Source organism: Neofelis nebulosa, chromosome 2 (assembly GCF_028018385.1).
Source record: "Neofelis nebulosa isolate mNeoNeb1 chromosome 2, mNeoNeb1.pri, whole genome shotgun sequence".
Classification (NCBI taxonomy): domain Eukaryota; kingdom Metazoa; phylum Chordata; class Mammalia; order Carnivora; family Felidae; genus Neofelis; species Neofelis nebulosa.
Genome location: NC_080783.1, coordinates 93,971,957 through 93,986,941, shown reverse-complemented (window position 1 = coordinate 93,986,941; position 14,985 = coordinate 93,971,957). Strand labels below are relative to the sequence as shown.

The 14,985-nt window shown below is 36.2% G+C and overlaps 1 protein-coding gene across 1 annotated transcript in view; it reads left to right on the top strand.

The window, feature by feature from the left end:
• Positions 1–14,985, top strand: part of THSD7B (thrombospondin type 1 domain containing 7B) — a 1,116,594-nt gene that overhangs the window by 143,223 nt on the left and 958,386 nt on the right. The gene's annotated exons all lie outside the window — the stretch shown is intronic.

The following is a 14,985-nucleotide window of genomic DNA, read 5'->3' as shown; positions in this document are numbered from 1 at the left end:
TAGCAAAACTAATATTTCAGTCATCAGGGTCCCAGGAAGAGAGGTGAAAGATGGTGAGATTCAAAAGGTATTTGAAGAAATAATGGCTGAAAACTCTTCAAATTTGGCAAACCTACATATTCAAGAAGTCAGACAAAGCCCAAGTAGGATAAACCCAAAGAAATCCCTGTTCAGATACATCATAATTAAACCTCTGAAAATTAAACAGGAAAAGACTTTGAAAGCAACAAGAGAGAAACAATATACTATTTATAGTACCAATTTGAATGTTTTTATATTTATAATCTGAAAGCCTGGAGACCAAAAGGAAGTAGCACAACAATTTTTAAGTATTGAAAGACAAGAACTGTCAGTCATGAATGCTATATCCCACAAAAATATCCTTCTGGAATGAAGGAAAAATAAAGACATTCTCTGGAGAAGGAAAACTAAAAGAATCTCTTGGTAGCACACCTACCTCTAAAGTATGGCTCAAGTAAGTTCTGTAAACACAAAGAAATTATAAAAAAGACTTAAAAATACAAGACTAGGTAAAAGAAGAATATAAGAGTAGCTTAAAAAAGTAAATGTAAAAGTCAATTTATCACGAGTTTCTTAATTTATATGTGATAAAATAAAAAATATGACACCATCAGATGTAGTGCTCACTATATGTAAAAGAAATATTTTTGTTATTATATTGAAAAGGTAGGGAGGGTAAGATTTCTACAAAGTGATAACATGTTGATACTAGTATAATTGGACAATATATGTGCATATTATAATACCCATGCCAACCATTAAGAAAATTATATAAAGCTAAATACTAAAAAAAATACTATAAATCAAGATTAAAGTTTTTTAAATGTTCAAAAATTCCAAAGGAAGATATGGAAAGAGAAATGGAAACTACACCGGAGGAAACAAACAGAAAACAAATGATAAAATGGAAGATTTAGTACTAACATATCAGTATTACTTTAAATGTAAATGGTCTAAATAAACTAAGTCAGAAATTGGTACAGAGTGGATTAAAAGACATATTACAATGATATGCTGTTCATAAGATATTTGCTTCAACTACAGCAGCATATTAAGTTGGAAATAAAAGGGTGGAAAGGATACACTGTGAAAACACTAATAAAAAAGTAGGAGTGGCCATGTTAATATCAAATAAAGTAGACTTCATGGCAAAGAAAATTACTAGAGACCAAAAAGGATGCTGCATAATGATGAAACATGTCACGAGAGAGACACATAACTTTCCTAAATGTCTTTGCACAAACAAATCCTCAAAATGCATGAAAGAAAACTGATAGAGCTGAAAAGAGAAAACCCAAATCTCAATAATTAATAGAACTACTAAACAAAAGTGGAGGAGTCAACATGGCAGAGAAGTAGGGGGACCCGAAGTTCCCTTGTCCCTCAAACACAACAGCATTGAGGCCAAAAGACTGGGGATTCCAGGAATCAGGGCTACAGAATGACAGAAACATCTCTAGGTTGCCCACGGGGACAACTTGGTGGGCCATAGGTGTGTGATTGTGAACTGGGAGATAAAACGAGTGGCATAGGAATAGAGGGGAGGGATCCCCTTCTGTGGAGAGACAAAAGGAAGAGAGAGAGGCTGTGGAAGTGTAGGATTGTATACGGACATGAGAAAAAACATGGACTGGGGAATGGAAAAAATGGAGAAGGAACCGATGTCTAACTGCAGGGCTTTCTCTGGACTGGAGTGGCTGTCCTTATACACACCTCACACCTTGGGAGGAGGAGAGTCAGCTCTGGGCTCTGTAGCAAACTCAGAGGTGCAGTCTGAGAGAGCAGTCCCTTCCCTTGGGAGCTATGGGAAGAAGGCAAAAAGCCACTCCAAGGACAAAAGACCCTGCAGGTGTCTGCCAGCCAGAGGCCCTTTGTCAGTTGACTGGGCGGAGTGGCTCTACCCCAGAACAGGGGCACATGGAGCTGGATCCTTTAAGACCTCCCAGCCCATCGCCTGGGGACTGTGGAGAGGAAGAACAAACAGGCTGGCTTGCGCCTGCCAGGCACTGTGAAGATGGCCTGAACAGAGTGGTTTGGGACACCCTGTCAGGGGAGAAGAGACTGGGGTGTCGCCATTTCTCTGTCCATCACCAACAAGGTGGGGCTTCAGGGGATGGACAAGGGGCCCACAGTGAGGGGTGGGACCCAGCCCTCTGTGCCTGATAGCTGTGTATCTAACAGAGCACGATTGACACTGACCCAACCAGATAGCCCCGCCTCCAGACCAGTGCAGCACAGCCACTGGTTTCAAGGCACCGTCAGATATAGGTCTAGCAGTTTTGTATTTTCTGATTTGATTCTTGGTCAATTCTTATATATATATTTTTTCCTTCCTTTTCTTCCTCTTATTTATTCCCTTCTCTAGTCTGTTTATTCTGGCTGAAAAGAAAAAAAAAGTTCTCAAATAACAACAGTGCTTACATCCAGCAGGGATCTGTGGCTGGAACCAGCACCCCTCCAAAGTATTACTGCTCTGGGGAGGGGGGACTTAATTCCACACATCAGTGTTGCCACTGTTCCTTCAGTCAGGCCTCACAGCTGGCCTTTCAGAGAGAAAGTCCTACCTATCAGTGCACCTGTAGCAGTCATGGGGGCTTATTGCAGACCACTCAGGGCAAGCCCCACCCACAGGCAAGCCAGCAGTGGCTACAGCTAGGCCACACAGTCAGCGGTGCAGAGAGGAAATCCTTTCCACCAGTACCTCTACAGCAGGTGTAGTGTCATTGCAGCTGGATGCCTGCAACAATCCTAGCTCAGCCACAAGAGAAGGGCACCTGCAAACTACAGAGGAGACACCTCTAGAGCACCTGGTTCTGGTGATCAGGAGGCATTGCACTACAGGGATCCACAGGACCCCTTCTATACAAGGCTACTACTTTCAAGACCAGGAGATATAGCTAACCTACCTAATACAGAGAAACAAACAGAGAGTTATAGAAAAATGAAGAGACAGAGGAATATGTCCCAAATAAAAAGGCAAGATAAAAACACAGAAAAAGCTAAATGAAATGGAGATAAGCAATATGCCTGATAAATATATCCAGATGTAGCCAAAGTAATGGTTATAAAGATACTCACTGGACTTAAGAGAAGAGTGGGTGAACCCAGTGAGAACTTCAACTAAGAGATAGAAAATATAAAATGTAACCAGTCAGAGCTGAAAGATACAATAACTGAAATGAAAAACACACTAGAGGGAATCAATATCATATTTAAAAATTCAGAACACATAGTGATCTGGAAGATAGGTAATGGAAAGCAACCAAGCTGAATGGCAAATAAAAAAATAATAAAATGTGATGATAAGTTAAGGGACCTCTGCAACATCATCAAGCCTAACAACATTCACATTATAGAAGTCACAGAGGAGAGAGGAAGCAGAAAACTTATATGAAATAATAATAACTGAAAAGTTTCCTTTTCGGGAAGGAAGGGGAAGAGAACAGACATCCAGGTTTGTGTGCCAAACAAAATGAACCTAAGGATGCCCACACCAAAAAACATAATAATTAAAATAGCAAAAATTAAGGATAAGGAAAGAATCTTCCAAGCAGTAAGAGAAAAAATAACAGTTACATAAGAGGAAAACCATATAAATCTATCAGCTGATTTTTCAGTAGAAATTTGCAGGCTGCAAGAAAGTAGTATAATACATTCAAAGTGCTGAAAGGAAAAAACCTGCAACCAAAAATACTTCACCTAGAGGTGCTCATTTATAATTGAAGGAGAGATAGAGTTTCTGAAACAAAAGTTAAAAGAATTCATTACCACCAAACTAGCCTTAGAAGAAATGTTAAAAGGGGATTCTTTAAGTGGAAAGAAAAGGCCGTAACTGGAAGCAAATTAGGAAAGGAAAAATTTCATTTGTAAAAGCAAACATTTAGTAAAGGCAGTAGATTAATCACTTATAAAGCCAGTATATAGTTTAAAACACTGAAGTTGTAAAATCAGTTGTATCTACAAATGGTAGTCCGGGGTTACACAAAATAAAAAGATGTAAAATATGACTTCATGCACCTGAAACATGGAAGGGGGAGTAAAAAATTAGTGCTTTTTATAATGTGTTCAAACTTAAGTGATGATAAACTTAATATAGACTGCTATTCACATAGAATTTGATAAAAGAATGCTGTGGTAACCACAAACCAAAAATCTATGATACACAAAAAATAGAAGGAAATCCAAGAATAACTCTAATAACTCAAACCAGAAGGGAAGAAAGAGAGTGAGAGAAGAAGAAAGGAACAGAGAAGAACTACAAAAACAACCAGGAAACAATTAACAATAAATACAATAAGTACATCCCTATCAACAATTACTTTAATGTTTACTTTTGTTTATTTTTGACAAAGAGAGAGAGATTATGAGTGGGGTAGGTGCAGAGAGAGAGGAGACACAGAATCTGAAGCAGGCTCCAGGCTCTGAGCTGTCAGCACAGAGCCCGACATAGGGCTCGAACCCATGAACCACGAGATCATGACCTGAGCTGAAATTGGACACTCAACAGACTGAGCAACCCAGGCACCTCTATCAACAATTACTTTAAATGGAATAAATGCTACAATCAAGACAGGGAGTCTGAGTGGATAAAAAACCAAGATCCATTATATAATGCCACTTTAAATCTAAAGAGTGAGTGAAAGGATGAGAAAAGATAGTCAATTCAAATGAAAGAAAAAAAAGCTGGGGTAGCAATACACATATCAGACAAAATAGACTATAAAACAAAAACTTTAGCAAGAGTCAGAAAACTTCAACATAGTGATAAAAGGATCCATCTAATAAGAGGATACAATTGCAAATATCTGTGCGCCTAACATAGGAGCACCTACATATATAAAACAAATATTAGCAGACATGAAGGGAGAAAGCGACAGTAATACAATAATAGCAGGGGACTTTAAGATCCCATTTACCTCACTGGATAGATCATCTAGACAGAAAATCAATCAGGAAACAGTGACTTTGAATGATATTTTAGAATAGATGGACTTTAACAGATATATACAGAACATTATACCCCCAAACAGGAGAAAACGTACTCTATTCAAGTGCACATGGAACATCCCCCAGAATTAGTCATATGACTATTTAATTATTAATTAATAATATGAAATAATATTAAGCATATTTTTCCACCATACTGGTGTGAAACTAAAAATCAATTGCAAGGAAAACAATTGGAAGAAATGCAAATGTGGAGCCTAATAATATGCTACTAAACAACCAGTGGGTCAATGAATAAAGCAAAGAGGAAATCAAAAAATACCTAGAGACAAATGAAAATGAAAACACTACAGTTAAAAATCTTTGGAATGCAGCAAAAGCAATTCTAAGAGGGAAATTAATAGTGATAGAGGACTACTTCCAGAAATGGGAATAATCTCAATCTAATCTTATACACAAAGGAACTATAAAAAAGAAGAACAAAGCACAAAGTTAATAGAAGCAAGGAAATAATAAAGATTGGAGTGCAAATAAATTAAATAGAGACTAAAAGAAACAAAGAAAGATCTATAAGACTAAGAGCTTGTTTGTTAAAAGATAACAAAATTGAAATTCAGTCAACATGATACCTTACATCAACAAGAAGAAGGATTAAAACCATATGATCATTTAGATAGATTCAGAAAAAAAGCATTTGACAATGTACAATATCCATTCATGATAAAAACCCTCAATGAAGTAGGTTTAGAGGGAATATACCTCAACATAATAAAGGCCTAATATGAAAAATCCACAGCTAATATCATTCTCAGTGAGGAAAAACTGAGAGCATTATCCTGAAGACAGAAAAACTGAGAGCTTTATCCTGAAGGTCTGAAACAAGACAACGATGTCCATTCTCATGACTTTTATTCAACATGGTACTATAACTCCTAGCTATAGCAATTAAACAAGAAAAAGAAATAAAAGACATCCAAATTGGTAAGGAAGAAGTGAGACTTGCACTATTTGTAGATGACATGATACTATATGTAGAAAATTGTAAAGACTCCACCAAAAACCTACTAGAATGGGTAAATAAACTCAGTAGGGTCACAGGATACAAAACCAATATACGTAAATCTGTTGCATTCCTATACATTAATAATGAAGTAGCAGAAATTAAGAAAATCTCATTTATAATTGCACCAAAACCGATAAAATACCTAGGAATATACTTAACCAAGGAGGTGAAAGAGCTGTACTCTGAAAACTGTAAAACATTAATAAAAGAAATTGAAGACAACACAAATAGGAAGATAATCCATGTTCATGGATTGGAAGAACAAATATTGTTTTTAATATCCTTACTACCCAGAGCAATCTACAGATTTAATGCTGTCCCTTTCAAAATACCAACAGCATTTTTCACAGAACTAGAATGAATAATCCTAAAATTTGTATGGAAACACAAAAGACCCTGAATAGCCAAATCAATCTTGAAAAAGAAAATCAAAACTGGAGGTATCACAATTCCAGATTTCAAGATATACTACAAAGGTGTAGTACTCAAAAGAGTATGGTGCTGGCACAAAAATAAACACATACATCAATGGAACAGAATAGAGAGTCAATGGAACATAATAGAGAGCCCAGAAATAAACCCATGATTATATGATAAATTAATGTATGACAAAGGAGGCAAGCATATTCAATGGGAAAATGACAGTCTCTTCAACAAATGGTGTCAGGAAAACTGGATAGCTACATGAAAAGAATGAAACTGGACCACTCTTTTATACCATACACAAAAATAAACTCAAAATGGATTAGAGACTCAAACATGAAATCTGAAGCTATAAAAATCCTAAAACAGAGTACAGGAATAATTTCTCTGACATTAGTCATAGAAATAGTTTTCTATATATGTCTCCTAAGGCAAGGAAAATAAAAGCAAAAATAAACTCTTGAGACTACACTAAGATAAAAGCTTCTGCACAGCAATCAATCAACAAAACTAAAAGTCTACTGAATGGGAGAAGATATTTGCAAAGGACATATCCAATAAAGTGTTGCTATCCAAATTATATAAAGAACTTATAAAACACAACACCAAAAAACAAAATAAGCCAATTAAAAAATGGGCAGAAGACATGAACAGACATTTCTCCAAAGAAGACACCCAGATGGCCTACAGACACATGAAAAGATGCTCGACATTACTAATCATCAGGGAAGTGCAAATCAAAACCACAATGAGATACCACCTCACACCTGTCAGAATAGTTAAAATAAAAGACATAAGAAAAACAAATGTTGTCAAAGATGTGGAGAAAGAGGAACCCTCATGTACTGTTGTGGGAATACAAACTGGTGCAGCCACTGTGGAAAACAGTGTGGAGATTCCTCAAAAAATTAAAAATAGAATTACCACATGATCCAGTAAATCAACTACTGAATATTTACACAAAGAATACAAAAACACTAATTCAAAAATATATATGTTTACTGCAGTATTATTTACAATAGCCAAGATATGGAAGCAGTGCAAGTGTCCATCAATAGATGAATGGTTAAAGAAGATGTGATATATACATATATATATAAAGAATATAAAGAATATATTTTATATAATATACATATATATTATGCACACAATGGAATATTACTCAACCATAAAACTGATGAAATTTTGCAATTTGCAACAACATGAATGGATCTAGAGAGTATAATGCTAAGTTAAATAAGTCAGAGAAAGAGAAATACCATATGATTTCACTCTTGTGGAATTTAAGAAACAAAACAAATGAACAAAGAAGAAAAGAGACAAACAAAAAAACAGATTGTTAACTATAGAGAACAAACTGGTGGTTACCAGAAGGGAGGTGGGTGGGGCAGTGGGTGAAATAGGTGAAGGAAATTAAAAGCACACTTATTGTGATGAGCACTGAGTAATGTGCTAAAGAGTCGTTGAATGTTATATTGTACCTGAAACTAACATAACACTATATGTACTTGAAAAAGCAGTGACAATAATCCTGCATCATGAAAAAGAAGAATGAAATCTTGCCATTTGTGACAATATGGATGGACCTAGAGTGTGTTATGCTGAATGAAATGTCAGACAGAAAGACAAATACCATATGATTTCATGTATATGTGGAATGTAAACAAATAGAAACAAAGAAAGAGAAAGTAATAGAGAACAAACTAGTGGATGCCAAAGAGGGGGAGAAGATAGGCAAAATAGGTGAAAGGGGTTCTAGCATGTGGAATATAGTCAATAATGTTGTAATAACTTCGTGTGATGACAGTAACTACACTTACTGTGGTGAGCATTTCATAATGTACATAATTATTGGATCAAATGTACACTTGAAACTAATATATGTCAACTATACTTCAATTAAAAATAATGATAATAAGTTTTTATCTTAAAAAACTAGAAAAACAGCAAGTAGAAGAAAGGAAATAATAATGACAAGCAGAAATTGAAGAAATCAAAAGAAGAAAACGGGAGAGAAAATCAATGAAACAAAAAAATTCTTTAAAAAAATCGATAAAATCAATAAACCTCTAACAAGACTGACAAAGATAAAAATAGAGGAGACACAAATCACCAATATCATGAATTAAAAAGAAGATATCACTATAGATTCTACAGTCATTAGAAGAATAATGAGGGAACACTATTTAACCAACTTTACACTCATAAACTTGACAATGTAGAAGAAATGAATCAATTTCTCAAAAAACCATAAGCTGTCAAAACTCAAGCAAGATAAAATAAACAACACAAAGAGCTCTATAAAACATTTAATTTATAATATAGAAGCTCCTGAAAAAGAAATCCGTAAGGGCCATATAACTTCACTGGAGAATTGTACCAAATGTTTTAAAGAAGAATTAACATCAATTTTATATAATCTCTTCCAGAAAATGTAAGAGGAAGGAATATTTCCCAATTCATTTTATAAGACTGGTATTATTTTGATACCAAAGCCAGACAAAAACAAGTAAACAGACCACTATCAATTATGAATTTAGACACAAAAATCCTTAACAAAATAATAGCAAATTGAATTTAAAAATGTATAAAAATAATTTTTTGCCATGACTAAGTGAAATTTATTCCAGGTATGCAAGGCTGGTTCAACATTCAAAAGTCAATCAACAGAATCTACAATATTAACTGACTAAAGAAGAAAAATCATATATAATCATATCAGTTGGCACAGAAAAAGCACTGTACAAAGTCAAACACCCATGCATGCATGATAAAAAAATCTCAAAAAATAGAACATTTCTCAAGTACAGAAAGAGCATGTACTAAAATCTTTTGCAAACATCATACTTAATATTGAGAAACTGAAGGGTTTTTGTCTAAGGTTGGGAATAAGGCAAATATATCTATTTTTACTTCTCTTATTTAACATAGTACTGGAAGCATGTTTCATACAACGAAAAATAAACAAACTAGACTTCATCAAAATTAAAAACTTGACCTCTGAAAAACCCAGTTCAGAAGATGAAAAGATCACTTACAAACAGGAAGAAATATATTTGCAAACTACATATCCACAAAAGGTATAGGCACTAGAAAAAATATATATATTTATTTATTCTCCAAACTTAACATTTAAAAGGTAAACAACCCAATTAGAAAATGGGCAAAAGACTTAAGAGAATATATAAATGGGACATAAACACATGAAAATATGTCTGATATCATTATCTGTCAGGTAAATGCTAATTTAAGCCACAGTGAGATATTTCCACACACAGAATAGCTAACATAAAAAATACTAACAACAAATTCTGGGAAGGATGCAGATAAACTAATATTCTCATACATTGCCACTCTGGAAAACAGTTTGGTAGTTTCTTATGAAATTGAACATGCAACTACCATATAACCCAGCAAATGCACTCTTGGGCATTTATTTCAAACATCTAAAACTTATTTTCACGCAAAAATCTATATGCAAATGCTCATGGATACTTTATTCGTAATAGCCTAAAACATGAAACAACCCAGATATCCTTCAACAGGTGAATGGTTAAATAAACAGTGGGTATATCCATACTATGGAACACTGCTCAGCAATGAAGAAGGAACAAAATACTGATAAGCATAACAATTTGGATGAATTTCAAGGAAATTATGCTGAGTGAAAAAAGTTAATCCCAAATGGTCCCATACTGTATATTTTCATTTGTGCTACATTCTTGAAATGATACAACTACAAAAGTGGAAAACAGATTGTGGTTTCCAGGGGCTGTGGATGGAGTAGAGGTGGGAGAGAAATGGCTGTGGCTAGAAAAGAGCAGCAGGAGGGATCCTTGTGGTGATGGAACTGTTCTGTAGCTTGAATGTATCAATGTAAGTATTCTGACTGTGATGTTGTAGTAGAGCTTTGCAAGATGTTATCATCAGGAGAAACAGTAAAAGGCTTGAAATCTCCTCGTATTATTTCTTACCACTGCATGTGAATCTATAGTTGTGTCAAAATAAGAATTTGATAATTAAAACAAGACACAGAGATTTTAAAAATATTAATTCTTGGGGCGCCTGGGTGGCTCAGTTGGTTAAGCGGCCGTCTTCGGCTCAGGTCATGATCTCACGGTCCGTGGGTTCGAGCCCCATGTCAGGCTCTGTGCTGACAGCTCAGAGCCTGGAGCCTGTTTCGGATTCTGTGTCTCCCTCTCTCTGACCCTCCCCGGTTCATGCTCTGTCTCTCTCTGTCTCAAAAATAAATGTTAAAAAAAAAATAATAAAATAAAATAAAAAAAATATTAATTCTTGGATCCCCCAATATATCTCCCTTCTTTTCCAGATTCTGATAGAGATGACTCTGGGTAGGGACTCTCCAACTGTACTTTTTAGTTTCTCATGAGGTTTTAGTGTGTGGTGAGGGTCGAGAATCTCTGGCTTGAATATGCATTGGTTAAGTCAACACAGTTGGGGAGGTAGCCTCACTTAGCCACAGGTTCATGTCGTTTCTTCTTCCACTGTGTCACTTGACCCTCATAAGCTGTCCAAGTTTAAGGACTGTGTCTATGAATCATTGCTACAGCACCTCGCTCTATCAGAGAGGCATTTATTCTGCTGCTGAGGGTGATGAAGATATTGTTGCTGCTGGTTGTGGGTAAGGTGGTAACAATGAAATAATTGATCTAATTGTATTTCTATTACCTGTTGAGGCAAGCCTGAAGAATGAAATTGTAAAATTTCCATGAGTATTGTCATATCGGAACTTTGGGAAATCTGAACATGGGGAAGGGATGAACGGGCACACTACACTGCCTTCTCCTCTTGCATAAATCATAACTACTGGCGTATGCATTCTGAACATAAGTTTGGTAACAGTTATGAGTTGAGCATATGTTGTTTTAGGAGATTATTTTAATCTTACTCTAAATCCAAAGGAATCTTGTCTGAATATAAAGAGGCTGACAAAGCACTCTGAGCAACCAGAGAGGGCGTCATGAATTCTAGCCTATTTTTTTTTTTTCCCCAATCGCATTGAACTATGTGCAGATTTTCTGAATGTAAGTTTGGTCATCTTCATTGTTGCAGGGCTCTGATGAGAAGCTATTTTACTGAAATAGATGGCTATTACTTTTAATTCTTAGTAATTTGTTTTTAATTAGAATATTAGTTTCATTATAAATCACAATTTATAGCTGTTAGGAATAGATAAAGGTTGTTGGAGAGGTACTCACCAGCCCAGGACTCACACAGCAAGCATTTGTTGAGTGGCCATCATGGCCAGGCACTCTGCTAGGCACAGGGTTGCAAACACCTAACTCGCTCTTGACATGCTATGGAGTTTGATCATTTGGGAACAAGCATATATTTTTATTTTTTTATTTTTTTATTTTTTATTTTTTTCAATATATGAAGTTTATTGTCAAATTGGTTTCCATACAACACCCAGTGCTCATCCCAAAAGGTGCCCTCCTCAATACCCATCACCCACCCTCCCCTCCCTCCCACCCCCCATCAACCCTCAGTTCTCAGTTTTTAAGAGTCTCTTATGAACAAGCATATATTTTTAAAAACTAATATCATCCATGGTCATAATGCATTTTTCTGGCATGTTGGGTTGATTGGTTTTAACCTCCTTAAAAGTTAGAGCAGTGTAATTTTCTTTTCATTTAATTCCCCCAAAAGTACTCCATGCTGGCTCCATATTCAAAATCCCTACCAAGGCTCTCCATAGTTGGATTAGACATCTTCCCCTTCCCAACCCCACCCTCTTGACTGCAGGCGTGATCTGCACCTGTGCACCTTCTTCCCGCCATGAGCAGTGAAAGAAATCTTCCACCACCTGACTATAGCTCATTTTGTCAAGTAATTTACTCCATCCTGTTCCCTCTTCTCAGTGATTTTGCTTCCTCACTTTTTTGTCCCCATCCCCCTCTTAGCTTCACCCTTTCCTGACCTTCTTCAAGAAAACATGCTCAACTCTCTTCTTTTCTAAATGGAATTTTGGGGCCTCTTTAATGCTCCCTTTAGCCATTGACCCATTTCTCTTCCTTTTCATTCAAATTTCTTGGAAGAGTTGTCTTCAGCTCTTTGTCCTTCCTAATCTCCCATTCACTTCTCAACTCATTGCATAAATTGGCTTCTCCTTGAATAAGCTACAACTGACTTCTGTCCATGCTGGTGCTTCTGCCTTTGGTGCACTTTCCCTGAGAGCCTCCACTGTGAAACTTTCTCAACCTCCTGGCTTGGTTGGGTGCCTCTCTTCTGACCTCCCTGGGTGTAGGGCCTTCCCTTCTCTCAGGAAGCTTACTATTCTTCAGTCCTTTCATGGAACTCTAAGACTCTTGAAGGCATCTTTGTATGTCTAAGCCCTAGTCTAGCAGCTAATAAGGTAGACACTCAGTAAATGTTTGTTTAATGAATGAATGAATAAATGAATGAGTGCAAACTCTCAAATCTATATCTATAGCCTAGTTATTTTCCATGTGTTCCATGTGTTCCTGAAATATACAGCCAACCATGTACCAAATATCTGGATGTTTTATCAGACTTTCAAACTCAATGTTTCCAATACTAAATTTATCTTTTCCTGAAAACTGACTTAAATTCTGGATCTTTGTGAATAACACCATCATCAATTTCGTTAGATAGGAAAAAAAAAGTCTTCATAGACTTCTTTTTCCCCCATCCACTTACTTGAACCAGGTACTAAGACACATCAATTTATCCTTCTATATATATTTCAAAATCATACCCTCTCTTCTATGCTTAGTGCTATTGCTTTAGCTTAAAAATACATCATCGCACACCTCAACAATTTTAATAACCTCCTAACGGGTCGCTCAGCAGCCATTATCTTCCCTTCCAATTCATTTTCTGCACTTCCTCGGCAATGCTCATTTTAGAACTCAAATCTGATTCATTTATTCAATAAATATTTATTGGCTACTTACTAAATTCCAGATACTGTTTAAGGCACTAAGGATACAGTAGTGATAAAACAGGCAAACTCTTTACCTTCATGGAGTTAACACACTACTGAGATATGATTATATTGCTTTCCTAATTATGACCTTTCACCAGTTCACAGTAGTTTTTGTGTAAACTAAAGAAATCTTAAAAGGATACACAAGGTCCCTTTGCCATCCATCTTGGTAGCTTTCAACCTGTTGTGTGCATTTGAATTGCCTGAATTCTTGTTAAAAATGTTTCTTTGTGGGCTTTAAGAGATTCTGATCCTGTAGGTCTGGGGTGGAGTCCCCAAAACTGCATTTTTTAAAAAAAAAAGTTATTTCATTTCCAGAATAATTAACATATGGTGTTATAATTCAGGTGTAGAATATAGTAATTCAGCAACTCTATACATTAATTAGTACTCATCATGATAAATGTACTCTTTTTTAATAATTTTTTTAATGTTTATTTTTGAGACAGAGAGAGACAGAGACAGAGTGCCAGTGGGAGAGATGCAGAGAGAGAGAGGGAGACACAGAATCTGATGCAGGCTCCAGGCTCTGAGCTGTCAGCACAGAGTCCGATATGGGGCTTGAACTCATGAACTGAGATCATGACCTGAGCTGAAGTCAGATGCTTAAACTGACTGAACCACCCAGGCACCCAATGATAAATGTACTCTTAATCCTCCTTACCTATTTTACCCATCCCCCCCATCTCTCTTCTGGTAACACCAATTTGTTCTTTGTGTTTAAGAGTCTGTTGTTTGGTCTCCTTTTTTTTCACCTTTTTTCGTTTATTAAATTCCACATATGAGTGAAATCAAATGATATTTATCTTTCTCTGACTTATTTCTCTTAGCATTATACTCTCTAGATCCATCCATATTGTTGCATATGGCATGATCTCATCATTTTTATGACTGAATAATATTCCTCTGTGTGTGTGTGTGTGTGTGTGTGTGTGTGTGTGTGTGTGTGTGTATTACATCCTCTTTCTCCATTTATCTATCAAGGGACACTTTCATTGCCTCCATATTTTGGCTATTATTATAAGTGATGCTGTAATAAACATAGGGGTGCATATATCTTTTTGAATTAGTGTTTTCATATTCTTTGTGTAAAAACCCAGTGGTGGAACTATTGGATCATATGGTAATTTAATTTTTAATTTTTAGAAGCACTGCCATACTGTTTTCCACAGTGGCTATACTGGTTTGCATTTCCACCAATCTGTTAAGAGATTCTGATTCTGCAGGCCTGAGGTAGAGTACCCAAAACTGCTTTTCTGTTTTTTAGAGTTCATTTATTTGTTTTGAGTAGAGGAGAGGCAGAGAGAGAGAAGAAGAGGGAGAATCCCAAGCAGGTTCCACATTGTCAGTACAGAGCCTGACTGGGTCTTGAACTCACGAACCTTGAGATCATGACCTGACTAGAAATTAAGAGTCTGACGCTTAACCAACTGAGCCACTCAGGCACCGCCCCCCAAAACTGAATCTTTAATTAGGCTCCCAAAGTGATTTGAATACAGGAAGTTCATGCACTGCACTTCAAGAAACACTTATCTATTCTTTGCCTGCCCCTCCAGCCTCA